Consider the following 14,514-nt stretch of genomic DNA (forward strand, 5'->3'; position numbering starts at 1 on the left):
TGAAGCATAGGGTTCGTGAACTGATTGAGAGCAAGATCTTGTCTTTTAAGGACATGGGACCGAATGTGAAGAACAATCCTCTTCCTCCCCATGGAAATCCTGCGGTAAATGCCATTGAAGATGCCTCTGTTGGTGTTACGGTTGATAAGGTGGATGATGTTAAGACTCCTTTGGCAGCATTCCATGCCCGATTGGTGGAAGCTGGCCTGATCAATGTTAATCATGACAACTGTGAAGAGTGTGCCACACACCCAAGAGGGTGTCAGATAGTATGAGATAATATCCAAAACTTGATGGATAAAGGAGTGCTTCAGATATCTAGTGCTACGAAGAACGAAGATGTGGTGGAGTGGTTCCGGCGAATAGTAAGTTGTCGCCTGTTGAGATATGTATGCCCACACCTTTTCCATATGAGAGCACCAAGGCCGTACCTTGGAAATATGAGATTACCGTTGTGGATAAGGTTGTTGAAGGAAGTGCAAACAGTGAAGTGACAGAAGCTGTAAGTGAATACGTCACCAATATTGCAGGGATGAGCAGAATGACCCGTAGTGGTCGAATCTATACGCTTGAATTCAATGTGACTCCTCTAGAGCAGGCCAAGGAATCAACAATTGCAGCTCCCACTAAAGAACCCGAAGTGGTCCAATCCGAAGATGCTGTTGAATTCTTGAAGTTGATCAAGAGAAGTGACTACAAGGTTGTGGACCAGTTGCATCAAACACCATCTAAGATCTCTATTCTGTCTCTGTTATTGAGCTCCCAAGCCCATAGGGAGGCTTTGTTGAAGGTGCTTGCTCAAGCTCATGTAACACAAAGCATAACAGTAGACCAATTTGATGGAGTAGTTGCGAACATCACAACTTGTAATACTTTGAGCTTCAGTGGAGAGGAATTACCTGAGGATGGACAAAATCACAATCGTGCTCTCCATATCTCAGTGAAATGCAAAGATGATGCTTTGGCGAGAGTTTTGGTTGATACCGGATCTTCTCTGAATGTGATGCCAAAAAGAACACTCGCCAAGTTATCTTATCAAGGACCAATTATGAAGCCTAGTGCCTTGGTAGTGAAAGCTTTTGATGGTTCCAGGAGAACCGTGATTGGAGAGGTTGAGTTGCCCATATCGATTGGTCCTCACGTATTCTCGATTAATTTCCAAGTCATGGATATTAATCCAGCATATATTGCTTGCTGGGACGTCCTTGGATTCACGCTGCAGGGGAAGTTACCTCCACTTTACATCAAAAAATGAAGTTTGTGGTGGACAATCAACTGATTATTATCTCTTGGGAGGAGGACTTTGTGGTCAGTCACCTTTCATTCTTCAAATATATTAAGGATGATGAGGATGCTTTGGAAACTTCTTTCCAAGCTCTTGAAATATCCAATGCCATTTTTATGGAGATGAAGGACCCTGTTGGGAAGGCTTGTTCATCTTTCGCTTCTCTGAAAAGCGCAAAGTCTAGCATTTAAGGAGGAACCCCTGAAGGTTGGGGTCAGCTTATTGATATTCGTGAGAAGCATGATCGCTTTGGTCTGGGATATGTGCCTTCCACTGCGAAAGGAGCCCGAGTCCCTGTAAAGGACAACACCCGAAGCATCCAGGAAGTATTCCTCAGCACAGGATTCATCCATGGAGATCAGGTCAATGCAATTGAAGACAAGACTGAAAATGAAGATGAGCCATGTTTGGTTTACCGGTGTGAGACAGCTTTGAACAATTGGAAGGCAGTTGAGATCCCCGAAATTTTTCCTTTGTCAAAGTAATAATTGTTGTATTTTTCCTTTCAAATCCTTAGCTCTGCCCAAGGCTAATGGATCATGTTGTAGGGCCCCTTTTTCATTTTCAAATAATCATTACCAATGAATGAAAGGCATTTTGTTAAATTCTTATTATTCATTTACTTGGATTTCTCTTAAGAAAATGGCAATCTTTTCAAAAACAAAAAACTTTTCATTTATGCATCTTTTATTTTTACTTTTCTAAAAGAAATCAATCATTCAAACATGCAGAATAAATGATAACCCCGTTGAATCCAATGACTTTACTCCCTCTCATAACTTTGACTCCCCTATCTACCAAGTGGAAGAAGAGGGTGAAGAAGATTGTTACATCCCTGACGAATTGGCAAGGTTGCTCGAGCACGAGTCCAAAGCCCTTCAGCCACATGAAGAATCGGTGGAAACAATCAACCTTGGTACAAAGGAAGAGAAGAAAGAAGTCAAAATTGGCACCACGCTTGAAGCAAGCGTCAAAGAGAGATTGGTTAAGCTGCTACAAGAATATGTGGATGTACTCGCATGATCATACCAGGATATGCCAGGTTTGGACACCGACATCGTTGAGCACAAGCTGCCGCTTCAGCCAGACTGCCCGCCAGTAAAACAGAAACTCCGAAGAACAAGACCAAATATGGCTCTGAAGATTCGTGAAGAAGTCAAACGACAATTTGACGCTGGTTTTCTCGCAGTGGCGAAGTACCCACAACGGGTAGCTAATATTGTACCTGTGCCTAAAAAGGATGGCAAGGTGAGGATGCGTGTTGACTATATGGATCTGAACAAAGCTAGTCCAAAGGATGATTTCCCTCTACCACACATTGATACTCTAGTAGACAACACTACAAGTTTTGCTGTATTCTCCTTTATGGATGGTTTTTCGGGATACAATCAAATCAAGATGGCTCTAGATGACATGGAGAAGACCACTTTTATAACCCCTTGGGGCATGTTTTGCTACAAGGTAATGCCTTTCGGTCTCAAAAATGCTGGGGCAACTTACCAAAGAGCTATGGTCACTCTTTTCCATAATATGATGCACAAGGAGATAGAGGTTTACGTTGACGGCATGATCGCTAAGTCTCAGAATGAAGAAGATCATATGAGCCATCTGGAGAAGCTATTTGAATGCCTCAGAAAGTTTAGATTATGATTAAACCCTGCAAAATGCACATTCGATGTCCGTTCAGGGAAGTTGATTGGTTTCATCGTTAGTCAACGAGGAATTGAGGTGGACCCCGATAAGGTCTGAGCTATACAAGAAATGCTTGCTCCACGCACAGAGCGAGAAGTTAGAGGTTTCCTTGGACGTTTGAATTACATCTCAAGGTTTATCTCACATATGACGGCCACGTGTGAGCGTATCTTCAGATTGCTTCGAAAAGATCAAGCTGTTGAATGGGATTTTGATTGTCAAAGTGCTTTTGAGAAGATTCGTCAATACTTGCAAGAGCCTCCTATTTTGATTCCACCTGTCCCAAGAAAGCCATTAATCATGTATATGACCGTGCTTGAAGGGTCAATGGGATGCGTGCTGGGGCAACATGACGAAACTGGTCGGAAAGAACATGTTATTTACTATCTAAGTAAAAAGTTTACTCATTGCGAAAGTCGATATTTGCTTTTGGAGAAAACTTGTTGTGCGCTAGCATGGGCCGCTCATCGTTTGAGGCAGTACATGATTTGCCATACTACTTTGTTGATCTCGAAGATGGATCCAATAAAGTACATCTTTGAGAAACCGGCCTTGACTGGAAGACTTGCCCGTTGGCATATGCTCTTGTCAGAGTACGATATCCAGTACGTAACCCAGAAGGCAATCAAGGGAAGTGTTTTAGCAGAGTATCTTGCTCACCAACCAGTTGAAGACTATCAACCATTAAAGTTTGATTTCCCCAATGAGGATATAATGGTGATAAAAGATTGTGAGACCCCAGGCCCAGATGAAGGACCAGAACCAGGATCTCGATGGAAGTTCGCGTTCGATGGTTCCTCTAATTATAGTGGTCATGGTGTGGGAGTTGTTTTGATGAATCCCAATGGTGGCTTTACCCCTTTCACAACGAGGTTATGTTTTGATTGTACGAATAATGTCACAGAGTATGAAGCTTGTATCCTTGGTCTTGAAGTCGCAATTGATCTCCGAATCAAGATCCTTGAGGTGTATGGAGATTCAACTTTGGTGATCTTTCAGGTCAAAGGAGAATGGGAAACTCGTGATGCGAAGCTGATCTCGTATCGTGCTCATGTTGTAAAGATGATAGAATACTTTGACGATATCACTTTCCATCACATCCCGAGAGTAGAAAATCAAGCGGCTGACGCTTTGGCAACATTAGCATCAATGTACCAAGTCAGATTCCATAATGAAGCTCCACTTATTCGAATTGAGCGAAGAGATGAGTCTGCTTACTATCAGCCGGTTGAAGAAGAAACTGATGGTAAACCATGGTTTCATGATATCAAACGATATCTTCTAAGTCAAGAGTATCCAGAAGATGCTACATTATTGGATAAGAAAACGCTAAGGAGGTTATCATCCAAATTCTTTTTGAGCAATGATGTGCTTTACAAGAGAAACCATGACATGGTTCTGCTCAGATGCGTGGATAGACACGAAGCAGACATGTTAATCAAGGAGATTCATGAAGGATCCTTTGGGACCCATGCTAATGGACATGCCATGGCCAAGAAGATTTTGAGAGCTGACTATTATTGGTTGACCATGGAGTCCGATTGTTTCAGCTATGCTAGGAAATGCCATAAATGTCAAATTTATGCGGACAAAGTGCATGTACCGCTAACACTACTGAATGTTTTGACATCGCCTTGGCCCTTCTCAATGTGGGGCATCGACATGATTGGTGCTATAGAGCCCAAGGCTTCCAATGGTCATCGCTTCATCCTGGTTGCCATAGATTACTTTACTAAATGGGTAGAGGCTGCTTCCTACACCAATGTGACAAGACATGTGGTCGCTCGTTTTATCAAGAAGGAGATTATCTGCCGCTATGGAATCCCAAGCAAGATCATCATCGACAACGGTTCAAACTTGAACAACAAGACAATGACAGAATTATGTGAGAGTTTCAAGATTGACTACCATAATTCTTCTCCATATCGTCCAAAGATGAATGGTGTTGTTGAAGCTGCCAATAAAAATATCAAGAAGATCCTGCAAAAGATGGTGAAAACTTATAAGGATTGGCATGAGATGCTACCCTTTGCTTTGCATGGATAACGGACTTCAGTCCGCACTTCAACAGGGGCAACCCCATTCTCCTTAGTGTATGGGATGGACGCAGTTCTCCCAGTCGAAGTGGAGATACCTTCCACGAGGATATTGATGGAGGCCAAGCTAGACGAAGCTGAATGGATCCAGAATAACTATGATCAACTTAACCTCATTGATGAGAAGCGTATGACCGCTTTGTGCCATGGACAATTGTACCAGCAACGAATCAAGAAAGCGTTTGACAAAAAGGTCCGTCCTCGAGAGTTCAAGGATGGAGATCTCGTGCTCAAGAAGATCTTGCCAGTACACAAAGATTCACGTGGGAAGTGGACTCCAAACTACGAAGGCCCATATGTTGTAAAGAAAGCATACTCTGGAGGTGCTCTGTTTCTCACAACTATGGATGGAGAAGAGCTTATTCACCTTGTGAACTCTGATGCAGTCAAAAGATACTATGCCTAACAAATCCCGGTGGACTGAGAACCCGAAAGGGCGGTCCAGGCAAAAGTTAGGGATAATAAAAAATGGTAGCTCGCTAAGTTGAAAACCTGAAAGGGCGACTTAGGCAACAAAAAAAAGAGTGTCCCGGTGGATTGAAAACCCGAAAGGGCGGTCCAGGCAAAAATTAGGGACAAAAGGAATAAACTGCATCGGTTTGTCATTGATCAACACAGAAGAGGTAAAGGTGGAAGATCAATCCAACTGCTCCCTTCAGAAGCGAGGTTTTGTGGAGTCATTGTTATTAGGGATAGTAGTAGTCATTGTGATTCAATGTAAACTTTTCCCTATTGCCATTTTCAAATGCGTAACATTCCATGGAGCTACACCAGTTGTGTGCTATCATTCTTGAATAAATACAAGTTTGCCTATCAAATTCTATCATTTGCTGTTTTTCTCTGATTTACTTTGTTATGCAAAATGCCATTTATTTGTTAATAATGAAATTTTTAACTCAAAAAGAATTTTTCAACATATTGAGAGACACAATTTTGCTTTGACATGTGGAAATATTAAAAGGAAACCTTTCGTCTTTCCCCGTAAGTCTCAAGTTGCAAGACTTCTCTTGGATGATCAACATATATCTCCAAAGAGCATAATTTTATCATTCTCAGAAAGGATTATTGGGCAAGTTGTAACTGTTCAGCTTGATGGATCCCCCTTTAATACATTTTTACTCATTCCTTCAATCGAGTTATTGGTGTTGAGGATTTAGTACTTCCAGAAAGCTTTCCCTAATTTCCAGTCTGTATATTGTCAGCATTTGCATATCATGATCATTCATACATCATGCATATAAGCAAAGTCCAAATCATGTATAGCCCGAAGTGTTTCGCGCTCATTTGCATAATCTCAGGTCTCGTTGTTGATTGTATCCCTTGACCTCTAAGACCAGTTGTTACTGGCGTCGTCTGTTAAGTCTGGTTGTCACCAGTGTCTTTGACCAAATCCAGTTATAACTGGTATCCTTTAAAGTCTGGTCGTAACCAACATTTGTTTTAAGCCCAATTGTTATTGGCATCGTCTATTGAAACCCAGTTGTAACTGGTATCTCTTTAAATCTGGTTGTCACCAGCATTTTCTGTCAAGTCCAATTGTTATTGGCATCGCCTGTTAAGTCCAATTGTAACTGGCATTCGAATGTTAAAATCCAGTTGTAACTGGTATCTTTTAAAAGTCTGGTTGTCACCAGCACCTTGTCTCAAATCCAATCATAATTGATATCTCAAGCACAGTTGTAACTGACACTTTGATAAAATCCATTTGTCAATGGTATGATAAACCTGGTTGTAACCAGCATTGTCTGCAAGTCCAATTGTTATTTGCATGACCTGTTAAGTCCAGTTGTAACTGGCACTCAAATGTTAAAATCCAGTTGTAACTGGTATCTCTTTAAAGCCTGGTTGTCACTAGCGTCTTATCTTAAATCCAATTGTGATTGGTATCCCCAATCAGAGTTGTAACTGGCACTGTCTTACCCATTTGTAAATGGTATGATAAGTCTGGTTATCACCATATTTATCTGCAAGTCCAATTGTTATTGGCATTGTCTGTTAAGTACAGTTGTAACTGGCACACATTTTGAAATCCATTTGTAAATGGTATCTTTAAGTCTGGTCGTCACCAGCACCCTTGAAATCCAGTTGTAACTGGTATCCTTTTAAAGTCTGGTTGTCACCAGCATCTGTCAAATCCATTTGTAAATGGTATCTTTAAGTCTGGTCATCACCAGCACCCTTGAAATCCAGTTGTAACTTGTATCCTTTTAAAGTCTGGTTGTCACCAGCATCTGTCAAATCCATTTGTAAATGGTATCTTTAAGTCTGGTCATCACCAGCACCCTTGAAATCCAGTTGTAACTGGTATCTCTTTAAAGCCTGGTTGTCACCAGCATCTTATCTTAAATCCAATTGTAATTGGTATCCCCAGTCAGAGTTGTAACCGACACTGTCTTATCCATTTGTAAATGGTATGATAAGTCTGGATATCACCATATTTATCTGCAAGTCCAATTGTTATTGGCATTGTCTGTTAAGTACAGTTATAACCGACACACATTTTGAAATCCATTTGTAAATGGTATGATAAGTCTGGTTGTCACCAGCATTTGTCTTAAAATCCATTTGTAAATGGTATGATAAGTCTGGTTGTCACCAGCATCTGTCAAATCCAGTTGAAACTGGTATCCTTTTAAAGTCTGATTGTCACCAGCATCTGTCAAATCCAGTTGTAACTGGTACCCTTTTAAAGCCTGGTTGTCACCAGCATCTGTCAAATCCAGTCGTAACTGGTATCCTTTTAAAGTCTGGTTGTCACCAGCATCTGTCAAATCCATTTGTAAGTGGTATCTTTAAGTATGATCGTCACCAGCACCCTTGAAGACCAGTTGTAACTGGTACTAATCCGTTTGAAGTTGGTTGTAACCTATGTTTATGGTATAAGTCCAATTGTTGTTGGCCCCTACAGAGAGTTTTCTGTCCTTTTGGCCTTGGTGCTTCTGGGAAAGTGGTCATTTTGACTCTTTCATTGACGGTAATTTCCAGAATTTTTGATAAGATGATTTTCTTGTAAGAAATCTCCAGATTTGTCAAGAATGTTCAAGTTGTCATCGGGTCATGTGTGAACTTGTTGATATACTCTCTTTTGAATCTTTCTGTTTGCTGTCAAGTCATGTTTGAACTTGCTGTCAGAACTGTTCTTGATATTCCCCAGCATTGTCAGGTCATGTATGAACTTGTCGCTGAACCTTTCATTCCAGCATTACCAGGTCATGTCTGAACCTATTTTTTGAAGAACCTTTTTCTTTGATTATTCCAGTGTCGTCAGGCCATGTATGAACCTGTTGTGGAGTTTTCTTAAAATGTTCGAGTTATTAGTAAGTCATGTATGAACTTACTGTCGAAATATCTTGTGTTCTAAGTGTCGTTCATCGAATTTCACTTTGAGTACTCTTCAGTGTGTGTCTGACTCTCCAGCAGGATTCTTATCCCCAACGAGTTGGTTTTACCCTATTAATTGGGCGTACGCCTCTTTCTTCCCTGAGTATTTGGATACAAGATGTATAACTTGTCTTTTGAATGTTTGTCTCCCGTCCTAAAACACAATAATTAACTGAATTTAGTCCACTTGTTCGTGGATGAAAAGGGATTAACTGGGCGTATGCCTCTTTTTCCCCCGAGTATTTGGATACAAGTCGTATAGCTTTCCTTTCGGATGATTGTCTTCTGTTAAGGTGTTGCGACTCAATTCGCCTAACATATTTTATCTTAAAATCGGATGAAAAAGGATAAATTGGGTGTATGAGTCTTTCTTCCCAGGGTATTTGGATACAAGTCGTATAGTCTGTCTTTCGAGTAATCGTCGTCCACCTAAAAATAACTCCAACCAATCAAACCTTTTTTCGCCCAAGCGCAACTAAGCAAACTTTTTCACAGATGAATGATGTTTTATCCATTCTAGTGCAATACAGGAAATCGCTTCATTCCGCCCGTGGGCGACGAACAAGCAATGATTAACTACTCGAATGCGGCCTTAACATTGTTAGCTAAATCAACCAACAAACAAACTTTTGCTACCCATAACTACGTAGCTTTGAATTCCTCATCACACCAGAGAATACGTAGGAGTGAGATTCAATGTCTCGTCAAACACTTTAATAAAAAATATATTTTTAGTCCTTTTTATTTTTTGTAAATACTTTTAATAAGCAGAAGAAACTTAACATTTTAAGCTAACACTAATATTTGTGAAACTAAATAAACGGTTCCCTTTGGATACAACGGATGTGTGGCATGTTAATACCTTTTGTCGCGCATAACCGACTTCTGAACCTGAATTTGGTTGCGATTACCATATTTTTGTTCTTTTAAGATTTTATCGATATTTTTCTTTTGAAATTCTGGTATCAGATATGAGATGTCGAAGGTAATGTCACGACACTAATATCTGAGTAATGCAAACAGGATAAAGATAGAGAATAGTAATGCAAGAGACACAAGCAATTGTTAACCCAGTTCGGTCCAACTCACCTACATTTGGGGGCTACCAAGCCAGGAAGGAAATTCACTATAATAGAATCAGTTCAAAGACTCTCCGTACACTTCAACAATTTACAGTATTTCTCACCTAATCTCTACCCGTGCAATTTCTACCTAAGCACTCTTAGATATGAGACCCACTTACTTCCCTACAATCACACCTGTGATTTTAACCAACAATCCCTTGAGAAAAGAAAACACTTTTCAATAACACACTCTTGATTTTACTTCACAGTTTCAATCAAGAAGACACACTCTTGATCTTGCTTAACAACTTTAATCAAGAAGACACACACTTGATCTTGCTTCACAACTTTGATCAAGTAGACACACACTGATCTTGCTTCACAACTTTGATCAAGTGGACACACACTCTTGCTTAACAACTTTAGAGTGGCAAATTACAACCACAAATCAGTCCAATTCAATCATCAAAAGATGACTTGAATGGCTTACAAGTCTCACGATTAAACAGACACAAACCCTAGCTCTCTCTCTATATTTCGCTCAGTATTGGTTGTGTGTACAAACAGGTTTTCTAAGTCCCTTTTTATAGAAGCATCCAGCTGGGCTTGGACATCTTGAAAACCCTAAATCTACTTTCCAATCAAATCTTTTTATAACAGCTGGTTAGATCTCCTTGGAAAATAAGTAAATCTGGTTGTAATCCATGATTGAATGCGCCAGCTAATCATATCTTCAATCATACAAAGATTGCCATTGATTGTGCAATCACAAAAACACCAGACATTCATACTGAATATTTTGTGTACAGGATGTCATGACATCGGGTCTGACATCTGTAATACCCCAAAATTTACCCTTCATTTTTCCTGAAAAAAAAAAAATGAAAAAAAAAACGAAAAAAAAAATTAATTAATTAATTAATTAATTAATTAATTAAATAAAATAAATAAATAAATAAGATATAACAAATTATTTTGGACTTGGGTCTCCCTCATTTGAGCCCACTACCCACGAAAATCAGTATATAAATACTGAATTTTCAGTAGAGGAAAACACACTTGGAGTTACACTGGGAGATTCACTGGAAAAAGATAGTGAGAGAAAGAAGACAGAACAAAGGGGGATTTTGAGGAGAAACAAAATCCTGAGGAAAAAGATAGTGAGAGAAAAGCCAACAGAGTTCAGAGCAACCTCCAAACCCTGAAGGGAACTCAACTACACAGAATCACCTCTGCCTCACATAAACCCTGAAGATTGTTTTGTAAACCTCACGGGTGCAACTCAATTTCAATCAAGCTCTCCATTCAGGTTTGCCCTATATCCATCATCTTTATGCCTTTTATTTGAATGCTCTAAATGTATGAGGTATTATGGGTGAATTTGATACTTTTTTTGTGAGCCTGTTGTGAATTTTGATGGAATTATTCATGTGGTTACATTTTGATTTAGGGGCAACTCTGGGTTACCCTATTTTGTTTATTCTAACCTGTCTTGTGTTTCCATGACATTGTTTTCTCTTGATTTCATCCTGCTGCTCTAACCCTTTGTCGAGTTTTGTGAGGGCTCACATGGCTTTCGCAGAGACACTCGCGTGGTTTCCCACTTTATTTGTGGGATACCCCCTGGAGTTTTATTCTGATTATTCGTGTTGACTGATTTCCTTTGACGGTCCAGCTGGAGACATTTCAGGGTTTCTTGCCCCTTTAACTGCTATAGCTTCGGATCTTTATCTGTGTGGTAATTTTTTCCTTTTCTCGTACTTTATCGCTTTCTTAGCTGGAAGACCTCGATAGGAGGCAATGTTTGGGGCCCTTGGTGGCATTTTACTTTGAGATACATGTTTTGTGTTTTGTATTCATATCCCCACATGTAGCGCGGTTCCTTCGTCAAGGACTGCCTGTTTGCCCTCGAGCATCCCAAACCCTAAAACCCAAAGCAACACGTTTACTCCTTCTACTACAGGCGAGTAAGTCTCCAAAGGTCGAGCATCCGGTAGATTGCGTAGTGACATCGTTCGTCCAAAACCCAATCCATAACCCCGTAGTTAGCCGAACTACGGCTTGCTCTGATTCTCATTCCAGATGAGATACGTAGGCATAAGACGCGATGTCTTAGCGAGCACACATCCCCTTAACCCATAGGTCAGCCGAGCTACGAAGACTCTGATTCTCATATTCAGATGAGATACGTATGCAGTGGATGCGACATCCGCGCGAGTCATTTCTCTTAACCTTTTTAGTAAATAAACACATTAGGTAAACCCGCACCCTTTAGACAAAAACTACAAAAGTGGATCCCGTAGAGTACTACGGATGCGTAGGGGTGCTAATACCTTCCCTTCGCATAACCGACTCCCGAACCCAAGATTTGGTTGCGAGACCCCGTCTTGTCCTTTCCTTTTTTCAGGTTTACTTCGAGCGTTTCCTTTCCCTCCTTTGGGATGAATAACGCACGGTGGCGACTCTTCTGTCATTTTCTTTCGCCGGTTGTTTTTTCGCACACTGTATTTTTCAGGTTGCGACAGCTGGCGACTCTGCTGGGGAGACTACACGAGAAAACTGTTGACTTTCTTCACAACAGTAAAATTGTATCATATACCTCGTGATGAGAACCAGATGGCAGACACACTTGCTACTCTATCCTCCATGATCAAGGTAATTCGTTGGAACCATGCTCCCAGGATCGATGTGATGCGCCTTGACAGGGCCGCGCATGTGTTTGCTGCTGAACTGGTAGTCGATGACAAGCCCTGGTATCACGATATCAAGTGCTTTCTGAAGAATCAAGAGTACCCTGCAGGGGCATCCAACAATGACAGAAAGACTTTGAGAAGATTGGCAGGCAGTTTCTTCCTGAACAAAGACGATGTGTTGTATAAGAGGAACTTCGACATGGTTTTGCTCAGATGCGTGGACAGACACGAGGCGGACATATTAATACAGGAAGTTCATGAAGGTTCCTTCGGTACTCATGCCGGCGGACATGCAATGGCTAAGAAATTGTTGAGAGAGGGTTATTATTGGATGACCATGGAATCAGATTGTTTCAAGTATGCTCGGAAGGGTCATAAATGCCAGATTTATGCTGATAAGGTGCATGTACCGCCGAATCCTCTGAATGTGATGTCTTCGCCGTGTATTTTTTCGCACTGTATTTTTCAGGTGGCGACTCTGCTGGGGACCCTAAGAAGTTGACCTCTTGCTGGTCCATCTTCCCTAAGCGAGTCCCTCCTAGCTTTTGTAGTTTGTTTGTTTATTGGGTGTTCATGCTTTTGTACAGTTATTTATTTACCTGCTTTACCTTATTACATTGTGTGCATATCATTGCTGTTTCTGTTGGCTGGCTGCTTGGTGATCTTTGTGAGATGAGTTCTATACCCGAACTCGAGTGCACTTAAGATAGGAGAATGGCATAGTCCTGTCAACTTGTGTGGAGTATTCCTTAGCGAGTTGACTTGCAAGCCCATTCACTTGGTGGAGGTCATGTTGAGATCAATAATGTCACATAAGTAAGTTGTGGTTAGACATTACTTGTTCCAATATAGACCTAAGAAGCCAAGGACCTTAGTTTACCTAACCCATCTTGGCCTATTCGTAGGACGTAGTTCGAAAGTCGTTCAAATGTAAGATTTGATACGATTGTTACGCGATACTACACTCATAAGAGTCTCTCTTGAGAATATTGTTGGAATACGAGTAGTCGTTCCTCTGATAATATCCGAAAGATGGGATTATGACTATGGGAACCTTTTGTAGAACATGTTTGGCAGGTTTAAACCTTAGTACACTCCTTTTAGGTGGTTCTTAACCTAAACTCCATGCTCGTGACTTGCGACAAACCCTTGATTCATGGTTGATCCGATCAGGTATCCTTAATATCAATGAAACTCGGGTATTGATAAGGTGTAAACCATAATCCGCCAAAATGGGTGGTTGATATTAAGGATAACATGATCCATCCCATGACCTTTGTTTGGTGTGCTCTTAATTTCTCTCCAGACAGTGCAACCTGACAGATGTTCAAGCAGATACAGCAATCCTGATTGACATGCCACTGCATTGCATTCACATCGTTTCATCACATCATTTGCATTCATATCATTTAACACATGTTTATCCTTTTCAAGGAGGTTTAAATCTTCTACTTGATTCTAGTCGGAATTTTCTTGGTTCTCATCAACGGCTTAGTCTTTTTTTTACACTGTTTATCAAATGTGAGACTGGAATCAAGGGGGTAGAATACTTTTGGAATTGATAAACATGTCATTGCATTTGCATAGTCATCCGGATGTCTTGCATAACAGGTACCGCCACAATGTTCTCAGTTTGTTTGGTGTTCCATCAGCAGGATAGCTGACTCAGGCATTCACCGATACGGTACCCGCAGGAATCAACAGAGAGTAATGGAAAGCCTACAGGCAGAGCTCGCCGAGATGAAGATTCGCATGAATCAATTCATGGATTTGGTTCAAGGGGTGGCTCAAGGACAGCAGGAGCTTAGATTATTGGTGCAGAAGGATCCCCCTATTACTCAACTGGAGACGTTGGCTGATCCTCCAGCTGGAGAGGCTAATGGACCTAATGGACCGGGGCCTATCCCAATCCTACATGTCACCTCCGGTCAACAACCCATTCAGGATGGTCAGGATGATCAGTTCCCCTTGCTTCAGGAAGACTTTGGCATGGACCCCATGTTTAGAAGATTGGAAGAAAGGTTGAAGGCAGTGGAAGGACAGAATCCTCTGGGAGTAGATGTTGCTGACTTGGGGCTGGTCCCAGGTGTGAGGGTGCCACCGAAATTCAAGGTCCCGATATTCGACAAATACAATGGCAGCTCTTGCCCCAAAACTCACGTGCAAGCCTATTTCCGTAAAATGGTTGCATACTCTGATGACGAGAAGCTACTTATGTACTTCTTCCAGGATAGCCTAGCTGGGGCATCCTTGGAATGGTATATGAGGCTGGACAGAGCCCACATCCGTTGCTGGAGGGATTT

The sequence above is a fragment of the Lathyrus oleraceus genome, chromosome 3 (assembly GCF_024323335.1).
Source record: "Lathyrus oleraceus cultivar Zhongwan6 chromosome 3, CAAS_Psat_ZW6_1.0, whole genome shotgun sequence".
In the NCBI taxonomy this organism is placed as follows: domain Eukaryota; kingdom Viridiplantae; phylum Streptophyta; class Magnoliopsida; order Fabales; family Fabaceae; genus Lathyrus; species Lathyrus oleraceus.